Genomic DNA, 14982 nt, shown 5'->3' on the forward strand with positions numbered 1-14982 from the left:
TCTTGTTTCGTCAGAAGCGCCAGATAGGGCCAAGAATGTGACTTAATCTACTACATGCTTCACATTCCCTTACATAACCGCGTTTTACAGGCAGGAACATTCACACACCTCACAGATAGAACACAGAAGAACAACTATGCCCGAACCGGGACTCGAACATGAGACGCTCAGGTCACGGGGAAACGCGTTACCGCTATACCAGGACGCCGGCATGGTTAAACTCATTTATTATTTGTTTATTTTTCAAACTTTATTTAATGATTTCTAAATATACAAATTTTCCTTTCTAATTTAGTTATTTGTCTTAAAAATTACCACGAAACAAATAATTATTTTAATTATATTATTAGCTAAACCAGTTTGATTATGGGAAAATAGTTTTACCTATTTTATATAAAAATGGAATTTTCTGATTGAATTTTTACTAGCTTAATTATAAGGAACAATTTTGAAATTTTATACACATTTATATTCTCTGTGAAAATATTTTCAGAACTAGATTAACAACGAATTCCTGAATTTCTTCACATTGTCATATTATTACGAATAACGTCAGCTGCTAAAGAATTTATAATAGAATTTATTTCAAGATTTCACATTTTTTACTCATGAACTTTTTTATATTTAAATATATTGTAGAAAATAATCAAAATAATAAATATTTACATTTTAATAGATAATAAAATTGTTAATTTAAAAGCTATTTCTATTTTGAGAAAAATCATAGTTTATTTTTTATTTCCATCATTGTAAAAAGAACAAACAAAAAACATGTTTAAATCATTAATTAATGTAAAGAATAAATAAACTTGACATTGATATGAAATTCTCTCTTTCTGTTGCACAGCATAAGTATATAAAGAGTATTTGAAAAACAATTCCTGCAACTGGCGAGGAAAGAGAATTGACTTAAATCTTATACTCCTCAGAAATCATATACTCCAATTCATGAAAATGAATAGTAATTTTTGAAACAATTTTCAAGGCAAAATTAATTTCATTTTTTATAATAAATTACGCATAAAAATTAATAACTATGTAATGCATCAAAAAATATGTAATGTAATTAATATAATATGTTATACAATATATGTTATTCAAAAAATGTCTGTGAAATTTTTATTTTTATTTTCATATCTATAAAAACATTTTTTAATTTCTCATCTATGAACATATTTTTTTTTTACTTTCTCTTATAGGAAATGTTTAAAAAGAATGTAATCGTTAAAAAAATTTAACGCCTGATATATCTCTATGATATATGATATATCTCTATGGTATATGATATATCTCTATGTTTTAACTTGATATAACTAACCTTATATATCTCTATGTTTTAGAAGTCCCTAAGTTCTTAAAACTACATTTTTAGGATTCTGTCTATCAGTCTATGAACTGTATAAATCGAAAATGCTTTTAACTGAATGTAGTAAAATTGACATATTTGGCTTATATATGTTATGGTAAGCGTGACTAATCCCGTGATTATGTATAACTGCCGGAAAATTATTTATAATCTTCACTAAATTCATTCTTGATTATGAATAATCAGCTGCGGTACATCGGTGATTATTCATAATCTTTACTAAATTCATTGTTGATTACGAATCAGCTGTCATTATTACATTTACCTTAACATATTGTTACGAATCTGTGATGCGGCTTCCCAGCATAGTGGGTTCCATAAGAGGTCCCAGAGCTTGGCGACCATTTGGCAACTTGGAGACGAATTTGGCGCCAAAATAGATTATACCCGAAACATCGAGAATTTTCCCGATCCGTTCATTAGGAGCCAAGATATGCCTCGAACGTTCCTGATTGGTTGAGAGGCTTATAACCCCTCCTCCTGAGATTATAAAAGGATCTGCAGCTGCTGGGGAGTGTGTGGCGAACCAGTGGTAGTCGGAAGCGACAGAGGAGAGTAGTCGGAATCGACGATAAGGAAGTGGCCTTCCAGAGATAAGTGGAGCAGCGACGGAGTGAAGCTAGTGCTGAACTAAGCTGTGCACTATTGTCTGCAGTAGAGTCTTGTTATATGCTGCTGTGTATGCTGTTGTTGTTGCACGTCTCTGCTGAAGATAATCGTCTTCTGTGCTGTATATAGTTGTCGTCTTTGTGCTGTCCGTGTAAATAAACGTCGTTGTTTTATTTTCTACTGCCGCCTGGTGATTGAGCGCTCTTCACACCATATAACTTCCACTATCTAAACGAACTCCGGAAATTTCGTAACAATATATAATTAAATTCATTTGAATGAAATCTGTTTTATATAATCCTGAATACTTTAGAGCGATAACTACAAAATGAATACAGTAAGATCAATAAAATTCATTAAACAACTTTAGAATAAAAAGTGTATATTTTTATTGTGTACAATTTTTAAACATATCTACCGAAGGATTGAGAATCTATTTTCACATACGTTTATTTCAGAACGTCAATGATTTCAATAAATGAAATTTAGTATGTGATTTCGTGATTACAATTGTGTCAAATTCTGATATCAAATGATGAAAAAAGACATCGAAAGCAGAAGCTAAAGATACTTGTGTGCCAACCGTATCCCAGTGATTAATTGACAATGTGTGAGAATACGCTCACGAAAAGGCTCTTTCTTGCCTATTGTTCATCGATGGCATGTGGGTAATATTACCCAAGTACCAGTTTTCTTTATTATATTATGAAAAAATCAGATCTCATATGTGGGCCTTTCCCTAGGCCCATAATTAAATGTGGGAGTAAGGAGGGAATTGGACTTTATTATAGTGTAAGCGATAACGTCTCTGGGAGACCATTCGTATTGGTTTTTAAATTTGATATATTTACTAATACCAGTTGCAAATATCATCAGCTGAAATAAAAAAAAAAGAAAAGAAAAATAACATCAAGTAATTTTGGTTAATATAATAAAGCTGGAAATATATACTTACCTTTGCGATATTTTTTTTTCTTCTTTTTTATAACTAACTATAATCTCGCCTTTTCAAAATAAAGTAAAGCAGTAAAAAAGCAAACAACAATAAATTTATGTAATTCAGGAAATCAACGAACACTCACAAAATTCAATCATGCAATGAACTCATGAATAAAATATTTGTCTTAAAGAATCATAGCATTATTTTTATTTTTTAACAAGATGGGTATGATTCTTATGATGATACTTATGGAAATGGTGTTATGTTTATTACAAATCTTCAGAAGTTTAAAACTTTTATTTATTAAAATGTTTAAAACCTTTAAGTAATCCTTATGTTTTATTTTAATTTTCTTCTTTTTTCATTTTCAATTTATGATTTAACAAAAATATTATAAAATCCTGAAGTAAATTTTTCCTCAAATTCACCACCAGGTAGCGCTAAGAGAAAGAATTCAAAATTTAATTAAAATAATAATTAAATAATAATTAATTACTGAAAACGTTTCAATATCTTATGGATATAATAGTGCTGAGACAAAATTCCAAAACTTTAGCAAGTCAAAAAAATCAAATTTACATCTTTATGAATGGAAATTACTTTAATAACAACATGTAAATAAGAATTAAAGAGATTAATTGTTATGCATAATGTTCCGACATATATAAACTCACGCTTTTTAATGTGATCAAATTAAAAGTGATTAAACAAACAAATGATAACATGCAGCAAAGTTTGTAACTGAAATCTATTTATTCTTTGAAATACATCAAATTCATCTCTATTTTTAGATTCATGGTGAAATAATTAATACATTTTTTTCTTTAATTAATGAAGGTCTATTGAAGCGTTTTCTTTTCTATAGTCCTCTTACAGTTGATACTCTGATTAACGGATGATCCTTAAAGGATTCCATGAAATGTAGTAAGAATGAGGGAACAAATGCCACTTATTTATACATTTATATCAAATTTCCTAAACATAAATGATGTGATTGATATTTAAATTGGTCTTATTAATTGTGGTCGAATGGCAACAGCTAAACATAAAAAATGTATAGTGCAATTATTTCAGACAGATTCATTGTGCACTGTGTTGTACAAGCCCATATAACTAAACACCGTGATTAGCTAATTGGTGCTGCTATGAAATATTATCATAAATGGTCATAAAAGGAGTCGCCGTGTTACTAACACTGTCATTTAGTCAGAAGAAAAACGACGAAAAAGGAATCAAGATGAGACAAATGGCATCTAACAAAATGTCTAATGCAGAGCTGAAATAAACACCCACCAAATAAATAATTGTTAAACAGTAAGATATCACCAGATAAGTAATAGTTTTGATTTTCCTGTGAAATTTGATTCAATACATAGTTTGTATTAATGCTTTTATTGTTAAGATGAAATTTCAGCAACTTTATCGTTTTTTCAAATCATTCAATTGTATGCTTTTAGCATTGTTGTAATTAAGATAAAAATTACTTTCTTCAGATATTAACTCTGAAATATATAGTTATAACTTCCGAATTTATTTCGTAGTATTCAAGCTATTGTTAAAGTTTGACATTCGCTATTACACAGAATGTGAAGAGATATTAGAGAGATGTGATATTAGAATATTAGAGTTCATAGAATTCCCTTGGAATTCTACGAAATATCTGAATAATTCACTTTAATGATCACATATATATATTTTTTTAATTTACCCACTCTATAATTTGTATCAGACTGATTCTATTAATTCATAATTTTCAGTCTTATTAAATGGAAAGGGAAAACTTTAATCAATGTACTTTACATTAATAGTTGAAGAAGTAGTAAAGTCAATGTAAAGGGCGAAATAGTTGATCTCCAATGACGATTTGTTCAACATAAAATGCATTAATTGCTAATATCATGTTCGTTTTTCTTTTGTTACACATAGGAGACGTTATTAAAATAAATAATTGAAGCATCAAAGGAAGTCTGTTTGCCCAATCGTTTATAAATGAAATTAAAAAATACAGTTATTTTATGAATTTATTTGTCTTTAAAATCTAAAATTTTTATTTACGAAATATGCTCTTAAATTCCTCTAAATTATTTATTTGGTAAACACTATAATATGGAATCCTTATTTTGAAAACACTCTGTAAATAGTTTATTAGATGTTTATAAACTTAGAATCTGTTTACTCTTAAAAATATGTGAGGAATGAGAAATGAAAACATCCTTGGATAAAATATAACTTTTAAAGGACCCTGATTCAATAATATGCTTTGACGTAAATGAGTAAAATTCATGATGGGTAAATCTAAAAATAATTTATTAAAGATTATAAATTCTCTAACTGTTTTAAGGAATTTAGAGATAAAAAAAATTATATAACTATCATTAATAAACAATTACTAAGTGAATAAATCATTAACTATTAAGAATATATGTGAAAGATGTCAACATTCAGAAATAATTGTTAATAAAATGTACTTGTTTTTTAGGAATCCAGCAAATTATAAATGGTGCAATAATATAATTTTCTGGCAAGTGGTGAATGTTGCTCAATAGAAGTGAATATATTTCAAACATTGTTGTGTAAATTTCATAAGCGATATCGAGAGCATAGGAAAATAAAAGTCACAATGCGTAAGTGTAAATAACATATCCTTTAGTGATGGATTCCTGGGAATTTAATCATATTGTGTAAGATAATATTTAAAACAATGTTTAAAGGCATGCTTCTATTAAAATAATAGATGGAGAATCATTTTATTTTCCTTTTCTTTTATTTAATTCTATTAATTTATAAATCTGGCCTTTACCAAAAATTTCTTTACTTAATAATCCTTTAACATAAATATTATGGAATTCTTGAAATCTATTTTCTTTTCAAAATCATTCATTAAAACTTTTTTCAATTTAATTTATAATTTCTCAAATTATTTTTAGTGCCACAAGCATAGAAACAAATTTAATTAAATCAATCTATAAACTGATTTACAAATACTGAAGCAATGAAATAATCTAGTTTATACAAACATACATAATTTCAAAACTCCAGTACATTAAGTAATGATTGTAAAACCACATATATAATCTCATTCTTACAAACATGAAATTAATGAAATAAAAAAAAATGTGCAAACTATTTTAATAAAACTTGAAAAGTGATAGAATTCCTACTTTTGGCTGATTTTCTCTAGAAGTATTGAATTGGATTCTTGATGCAAAGAGCAAATTGCAATCATTCTCCGAAGAGTTTCTTTGCCATTTTAATCTGGGAATATGGTTGGTTAATACATACTGCAATCACAATAGTATTATCTCTGATCGACAATCAAGGATACAGAATAATAGTTATAGCAATGAGACGGGAGATAAGTTTGAGTCCTAATACCTATCATTGATCCCGATAATAGTTTCTGCCATCGGTGTGAAGATAATTCGACAACTTAATCATTATTAGAACCATCAAAGAGCGAGAACCATTCGGCATATCAGAACTTTCTCACTTTCATATTTGCAATACTAATCTGGAGAAAGAGTAAATACAAACCTATAACCCGTTACTCCTACCCGCCCGAAGGCACACTGAAAAGGTTGAATGACCGGACCGCCGAACAGTAATACTAGAGTGAACTGTGGTTGAGTCCTAAAGGTCATCAACGACCACGGAATAACCTTTCCCTTGGAAATTACGTCTGCACCCACCAGGGTTGCGGTTGCCAACCACCATACCGGAAGATTCTCATCTTCTATTGTGAGGTGAACCCCAATTGGAGTAAATTTTCGAATCTAACACCGGCATCTTCTTACCAGCTAGACAATCAGTTCCAAAATATTTTTTTCCACCCCCAGGTGGACTCGAACAACCCTCTTTTCGGTTAACATTAGATAGTCGATTATGCCCCGGGGGCCCCGGGGCATCACATGCTTAAAAAAATTCTCCATTTTTCAGAAATTCATTTATTGTATTAAAAAAAACCATACTTCAAGTTTCTCCAATTCAAGTCTATCTCATTGCAAATATTATAATTTTTTTTACTCTTATGAAGTCTTGAGATAAGTGCTAATAATATATTAAAAATACTAGCATTAACGTCACCTGTTTTAGACAATCATTTACAAATTTAAAGGTGAATCTTCTTTAAGAGCCTTGTTAAATCCACTTTAAAAAAATCAACAGCATATAGCTTAAAAATTAAACTAAAAAATGAAAAGACACAAACTTACGACTTTGGACAGTGCGACTGAAAAGATTGACATTAGAATTTCTGACTTTTGTTGATAAGAAATCTAAGAAGCAGCTTCATTAACTCTACCCACCTTTTTTTTAGTATTATGAAAATGGCTAAAAGAGCATAAAAATTTTGCTAACTAATTTAAGGAAAGAACGCAAAATATACCCTCGAGATTCCAGACACCACCTGCGGCTAATGGAAGATTAATCACGGAAATTCCTTTGGTTAATGATGAACTGTTCTTAAACCTCTCGTTATAGGTGTGTAAATTGTTAACTTCCCCCTTTCTTAAATAAGATGAGGCTTGCTTGTGCATTCAAATTACTTTTAAACTTTGTTCAATCGCATTTTTACATGTCTATTTTTTATATTGACTATAAATTTTAAATTGCTTTCTATTTGGTTTTATCAATCTAATTTTCAATTATTGATTGAAGACTGAGGTTTTTTTATTTTGATTTGAAAAACAGTATGATGAACATATTAATAATTAAAGTCCTCAATCAAGATTTTTAATTATAAATTTAGGTTATACTTTTCGTTTTTGTGTTTGCAATTATTAATATTATTTGAAAAACTATAATTGGTCAAGCAAAATAAAAACTAACGAATTGGTTTATCGAATTATTATATTTGTTGTTTATAAAATGTAAATTAAGAATTAAATTATGAGATTATAATTTCGATAGATCTTATCAATTTATTGTGTCATGCATTAAAAGCGGATAAAATGTCGAATTCAGTTCAAAACTCTTCATAAGACACTATTGTCGAAACCTATATATTTATGAAATATTGATACGTTCCAAAACATTTATCTAAATAATTTTTGATTCATAAAAAATGAAGCATTATGCTCGACATTTAAGTGCCTCAAAATAAGATTTTTCTTGTGTTTATACTTAAGAGCCAACATTTAATTACTATCCCCACATTTTCAAATAAACGTGTTTGAATGAAGTTGAAGGCACATGGTTAAGTGGGAATTGCATTTATTTGCTGCTTGAGAATTTAAGGAATAATTTTGCACATACTTTGCAAATGATGGGAAACGCTGCTGATTCTAAGTGATTTGAATAGTCAAAAGCTAGGAAAGAGTATCTCCGAAACCACACGTTGGTAGCTTGTCCACGATTTACCGTTGTTAGTAATTATGCAAAGTGATTAAATGACGTGAACCAGCTCCAGACGCCAAGATGTTGGATGTCTAAGCTTCATCAAAGAAAAAAAGACGCCGGAAATTGACTGATTAGTTAATCATTCTGCACAAAATAGTGACTCAACCGACAACTCAATACAAGGTCCAAATGCAAGTGTTTCGGAACACACTGTTCAGAGGACACTGTTGGATATGGGACTGCGAAGCAAACGTTCCACTCTTGTGTCTCTGTTGACCAATCGCCATTGTCAACTATGCCTACAATCGGTCCTGGAACATTGAGATTGGACCATTGATAAATGGAAAAGAGTTGGATGAATCACGATTTTTTCATTCATCACTACAATGACAATGTCAGGGTATGCCGTTCTCCAAGCGAACAGTTGCTTCCCTTATGTACAACAGCACATACAAAGGCTGATAAAGGCGGAACATGTTTTGGGCCATCACTTTCAGCGAGCGAATCTGGGACTGATAGTTTTTGTAGAAAAGGCCATGAAAGGTGTGGACTTTCTGAACCTAATTGTGAATAAGTTGCACCCTAACATGGCATCTGTCTTCCCATAAAAAGATAGCCTTACAGCAAGACAGCATTCCATATAACAAGACTAGACTTCAAGTGGCTAGAAAAGCATGTTTATGAATTCAAATTGGTCTTGACCACTAACCTCGCCCGTAAATCAAGGAAAGACATCTCAAAAATTAAACACCACCAGCATCGAAATATAATTCGTACAACCTATCTCCAATCATTTTCCAAGGACTTGTGACAAGTAGTCATAATGTTTTGGCTCTTCAGTTTAGAATATATTTGTTGTTTATTAAAAGCATTCGTTAAAATTGATTTAATAGCAATAATAATTGGAATCAAATTCTATAATGTTTAATTTGATATCTATCTATCTATCTATCTATATATATATATATATAAAAGAAAGTTTTTATAATTTGGGAGTCAAAAGTAATTTCAAAATGCTAGAATCAGTCGGTAGCAAAATTATAAAATATTCGGAATCTTCATTAAAAAATTATCGTCAAATATCTACAATGGTTTAAACTTAGGGAAAATTAATCAGTTCAATGAACCAATTTCTATAAAAAAACATTCTTTTTTTTACATGATTCATTAAACAATATGAAATAAATATTCTTTTGTCTATTTAATTGAAATGAATAAAAAATATCAAATGGATTCAACTATATTGTGGAAAATGTTTTTTTAGAGAGCGGCTTTATTAAATTGACAAAACAATGGAAAATCAGGAAGAATATAAAACAGTTTTAATCAAATTTACCTTGAACGCCTTTTTCATTTTAATTAGATTAATATTCTCATCTAAAAATTCAGATATTAAAAAAAATAATTTTGTTTTTTTAGAAAAGAAAAACATTTGTTCTAGTTAAAATAATTTTTGCTGATGGAAAATTGTTTAATTAGTAGTTACCGAATGAGTTATTTTTTACAAAGGATAAATCAATGCATGTTTGGATATTTTTATAGGGATAATAAATTAAATAACAAGGTTTCACTATCATAATACTTGATCATGAATCAACTTTGTTTAAACGAGGTCGTGCTTATATGATGGTTTAATCTTACCAAAGATTGTTGAAATTAGTTCCTCAAAAATAACTTTTTTATAAATTAAAAAAAATTATTGAAATTAAATCACTAAATTTCTTTTGCCTTCCAGTTTTGATAAATAGGTAGAAGTATTTTTAATTCTCTTCTTATTCTTAATTTATCTTTTTTTAATTTAAATAATTTTTAATCTTAATTTAATTAATAATTTTTATTTTTAATTTGGAAATCAATATTGCTCTGTAAGAGATGAAATGCTCTACCTTGAGATTTGAATTTCAGACTTTTTATTGATGCTCTGAATTTTTTTCGAATTTGTATTTATTTTAACATTGATACATCTATCACTCCTTAATTAGCTTTATTGTAGAATAATGCTTTAGTTCCTGTCCTGGTACAAAGTTTGCTATGTTATATGTATTATATCCAGATGAAAGTAATTATCTCTAGTGTTGAGATAACAAATTTAAATGACATTCTATTTAAAATTAATGTATTGTTAAAAAATAAAGACCAATGATCAATTTTTGTGTTAATTAAAAAGTAAGAGATAGCACATAACAGCATTGGCATATTTTAAAATTTTTACATTAAAGTGTTATTTTATTTTAATTGAATATATATATATATATATATATATATATATATATATATATATATATATATATATATATATATATATATATATATATATATATATATATATATATATATATATATATATATATATAACAACTTCTGAAAGTTTAAATAAGTAATAAGCGAATTTCAATAATTTTGTTTATTGTCGGAAATTAGGAAATTATGGAACCAAATGGAAGTCAAGACAATTTTCTAAGAAATTTCTTCTTTTGCTTTAATTTATATTTATTCAAATGAAAGATTTTGATACAATCATGGCAAATTAGACGTTTCAATTGTTTCACCATAATATAAAATGTATTCTATTCTAGATGTATTTTCTAAACAGTTTTCTGTAAACTTCTTTGGGAAATGAGGTATGTGGTTTTATATTTTCCAGATTAATTTTCATCTATTATCTACACATAGATTCTGTCTATCAAATTTTGTTGTTGCTTTCTATTCTGATATTTTGAGATGATAGAACTTGGATAAACTAAGTTCCATCTGGCGAGCAAATAAATAGCTCTAAAAACATTTAATAAAATAATAACAAATAAATAAAAGCAAAATAAAAGCAACAAAAGCACAAATAAAAGAAACGAAAATATTTAATCAGAAATTAATTACACTATACACCCAATAACAGTTTAAATTCTGAACACTTCTTTCTAATTCTATTATCTTCGAAAATTTTGTATTTTACTCATATGATTTAGGAAAATGCGCACTTTCTTAGTTTAAAGGAAATCCATTTTAATAAATACTCACATAAAATTGCTTCACATTCAGAAATTAATATGCTAATTATTTATGAAATATTAGAAATTATTTTCGATCATTTTCATATGAATTTATAAGCTATAAAGATAATTTATCTGCCACAATATGACTTAAAATATTAATGGAATTCAATAAAAATGCGTTAAAATTCATATGAGAATTTTGAGTGATTCATATGAGTTTCCAACATTTTGATAATTTCTCTTTCATATTATAAATCAAATTTTCCTCTAGTTTTTAGCATTCTGATCTGAATTAAAAATGGTTTAAAAGATATAAAGTTTCATACATACAATATCAGCATTAATATATATATCAACAGGGAATATTCTTTCAGTCATTCTATCTTAAGAAATATGTCCTGATTCATTTATTTGAAAACAATATGCTCATTTTACATATATAAGTAAATTACATGCTGATTGATTTTTCATGATTAAAATAAGATTGCAAAAGCCAAGTTCAGGCATTAAATTTTTTTTCAAACAATGTTTTGAAAAAACATGTGCACAAACCGAACATGTTTTCTTATGAAGAAAACTCTAAACATATTCACTTTTTCACAATTCGCATGATTTTAATTTTTTTTATTATTTATTCTATTTATTATATTTATCCCCATCGGTAGATATAATATTATGTGTTTGAATCAAAGACACCGTTTTTATGGTATCAATGGAAAATATTTAAGGGAATAATATTTAAAAAAAATCCTTTGTTATTTACAAGGTTTTTTAAATCTGAACTAATACAATGATAAATTTTAATATATTTAGTTAAAAACTGACGGAAATAAATATACAATCTTTTTTAGTTATTATTAGCTGTTTAATTAAAATATTGCCGAATTAATAATTTGTAAATTTTACTTTTCTAAAGAATACTGTTAAAATATTTTTTTATTTGATTGGCTTCAAACTTTAAATAGGCTTCAAACTTTAAATAGGCTTCAAACTATTGTTTTCTTCATTACTATCATAAATTTATTTCTCTATGAAACTTGTTTTTTTTACTTGAAAGAATATTATTTTTATTTATTATTGCTTGTCATTCAGACTATTCGATGATTTCGCCTCCTTAAAAATGTCCATTTAATTTATTTGTATGTTCCTTTTCGATATCCCAAATTTACTCCTTTATAAAATCTACGAATTCATTTTTCGCGAGAGTGATCAAAAATTTTTAATTAACTTTTGAAGAAGCGAGCTAAAATTACCAATTATTAAAATATTTCAGGAGTTTAAAGAAGAAATGAGGTGACATTAATTTTATTTATCTATCACAACATTGAAATAAATGGCAAAAAATTTATAATTTTTTTTGAAATTTTGGGGCATATACAATATGGAATGCAATATTTTTGAAAGCTGATATTTGCCTCTCTACTTTGCAAATCGAGTATGATTTCGATGATTATAGGAATATAGTCTATGAATGATAATTTCTGTCCCTATAGTCTATGAATAATAATTTCTGTCCCTATAGTCTATGAATAATGATTCTGTTCCAATGCATTCTAGGCGCATGCTATTGAATTTAAATTCGGGGAAAATGCATACCATGTGATTCACTCAATGTCTATTACTTTCTTTGTGACAGATATTTTGACTACTATAAGTTACGCCTATTACTATAATTGCCCGTCCATTTCATAATAGATAAATAAAAATCTATACCGGATAATTTTATGTAATAAAAATATAAGGCCACTGTACCTACACATAATTTATTTTATAATACAATTGTAAAAAGAAATAAGATATTTTCTCCGACCTTCTAATGAGCGCTTTTATATATGTTGTTGTGACATATTGCACTTTACAAGCCCGCTGACAGTCATCTGTCAGTGATTTAAGCCGAGTGAGCGTCTCTTGTTTTCCAGTAGTGCCAACTAGGGCCAGGAGTACGACTTAGCTATTTCATGCGTCACACTCGTTTGTACAACTTATTTTTACAGGGGACACATTCGCGCACCTCACAGATAAAACACAAAGGATGAAACCCATGCCCGAACCGGAACTCGAACCTGGGGTGCCCAGATCACGGGGAAGACGCTCCCTTTATGCCAGGACGCCTGCGCTTTTACATATTAATATGTTATAATATATTTTATTAAGATATTATTGGAATTTGAATTTTCGTAAACAGGGCAAGATATTACGAATTGCAAATTTTTTCTGATTGCATAAAAAAGAAAGAATAAAAAACTAAATCATAGCATTTTATCGTAAACACGATTCATTTACTTTATTTGAAGTATTTTTACATTTTCCTAGGCAAATATTATTCAGGTTTATTGAAAAATGCGTTTTATCTTTCTATGAAGTCATTAAGATATTATTTATTTAATTTAATAACTTGCCTTAATAAGGAAATTTCCATTTAATTTAATTTCTTCCCACTTTTCCTAACTAAAAATTATATTCCTTTCTCGATTTAATCTTTTCACTTAAAATCAATTTTTTACTGCTGAAAATAACCGCTTCAATTAATTTTCATTAGCAAATAACTATAAAACTTTTCCGGCGGACAAAAAAAAATCTCAGTTTAGTTGAAAGTTGTCAATTAATTTAAAGCATTCATGCAGTAAAAATGTTACAGTAGAATTAATTATGGAAGAAAATAAAATAAGAAATGAATAAAAAGTGAAGCTATTCGTGTGATTTATCTTCAATAAAAAATAAAATGACTTATATTTGGCAGAGTAATTTGGAAAGAGTATCTCACAGTATATTTCAATTACGATCACGCAAAAAACTTTCGTGGAAATGCAGTTTATAAAAATAAATCCAGTGATATTTCAGTAACGATCAAGCATATGCTTCAAAATATGCATTTGAATTAAGAATTTGGTATTTAATTTAATTTCCTTTTCTTAGCTTACAGGCAAATTTATGATTACAAAAATGATTTTAATAACTTAAAATTCATTAAAAAAGATATTTTATTTATATGTTCCTGATATGTATTTTATAAAGTGATATTTTATGTCTGTAGAATGTTTTGACGTTTTCATTTATATCGAAATAAAAAACAAATATGCATTTCATTAAATGGAAATATTTATTTCTTCTAATAAGAAAAAATACTGAATCTCTATTTCAGAAAACCTGTTAATGAAAGTAAATTTGTTACCTTCTTGACAAAACTACATTACTGCATCGAAATAATATTTCAATAATTATATGTTAAACCGTACACTCCCGAATATCCAGCCTAATGTACTGGAATAAATGGTCGGATAACAAAGCAGCCAGATAGAATAAAGTTCTATAGACTCATTTCTTTGTCAACCAATACCATAAGAAAAAGTCTTTATACTTAAAGTCACTATTTAAATACGTATTTTCTCACTTCTTATTATGTACTAATCCCTACATTTATTTCAAGCCACTTAGAAAGTGAACGCTGTCCGATGAATAATAGAAACAACTACCTGTAACGTGTTGAGTTGAATCGAGTTCTGTACTGGAAGCTTATATATGTTTATATAACACCAATCTCCGAAACTGTACTTTTGCTGTTATACCACAATCTAGCCACTGTATAGCGCTTACTTCTTAAGAAAATTGAATCAAAATGATTTTATTTTTCACTGATAAATGATAACATAGATATAAAAAGGCAACACTAAGATAAGAGTCAAAGAGATTATTTTTCCCAGTCCCCCATTGTACTTTTCCCTACTCCTAACTTCGAAGAG

This window comes from Argiope bruennichi, chromosome 4, assembly GCF_947563725.1.
Source record: "Argiope bruennichi chromosome 4, qqArgBrue1.1, whole genome shotgun sequence".
In the NCBI taxonomy this organism is placed as follows: domain Eukaryota; kingdom Metazoa; phylum Arthropoda; class Arachnida; order Araneae; family Araneidae; genus Argiope; species Argiope bruennichi.